Here is an 895-nt window from a genome sequence, read left to right as displayed (position 1 = left end):
CTCTGCTGTTCGCATTCCACCCTGTGCACCCCTCCCCGTTTTCTCCTCCCTCTCTTCTCCCCCGTACCCCACTTTGTGATTACCAAATCGAGGTGTCACCACCCTTTTCTCAACCTCACTTGTTCAGCCGCCCTGTTCTCACCGCCTTGTGCTCGCACCCTGTCCTTACTACCCGACCAGCCGTGTGCACAACCCCCTGGTTTTGTCCCAATAATAATAATGATCGTTGCATTTGATACCGCGCTTTTCACGTCTCGTCGACGTCTCAAAGCGCTTAGTGGAATAGACTGTAAAGTGAATCGACCGTATACTTGTGGACGAAACGCGGCAGCCAATTGCGCACAGCTGTGTCCCACAATCAGCCATGGTTTGAAAATGGTCAATCCATTATTGGATTTTGTTTTTTGGAGAGATCATCATTTGGCGTGTGGAGTAAGGAAACTTGACGAAGGTTTCGACTTGCCTGGCACCTCGCTTGCAAGGCGAGCGCTCTATCCAGTGAGCTACAGGACTATTCATCCCCTATGTGATCACAATCCCTATGCTCGTCGCCCTGTGCAGAAACACGCCACAACCCTGATACCACTGTGTTCACCACAGTGTGCTCCCACCCTTTGCTTCCACTCTCCATTGTGGTCACCATCCTATATTCACCTCTTCCGCACGCAATCCATCCGCTCACTAACCCTGTACTCAGTCCCCTTCCACACCCTTCCCCCCCCACACACCCACCATGTTCACCTAGCTGTTACTTAACCCGTGTGATCAAACCACTTGTTTTCCCTCCTTTGGCTCCCAGCTTATGCTCAGCCATACGTCTGTGCTCACGCTCCGTCTGTTCTCAACACTGCACTCGGCACACACCTTGCTTCAACCCCCCACCCCGCAAATCCTC

Source organism: Callorhinchus milii, unplaced genomic scaffold (genome assembly GCF_018977255.1).
Source record: "Callorhinchus milii isolate IMCB2004 unplaced genomic scaffold, IMCB_Cmil_1.0 Scaffold626, whole genome shotgun sequence".
Classification (NCBI taxonomy): Eukaryota; Metazoa; Chordata; class Chondrichthyes; order Chimaeriformes; family Callorhinchidae; genus Callorhinchus; species Callorhinchus milii.
This window is presented reverse-complemented; position numbering follows the sequence as displayed.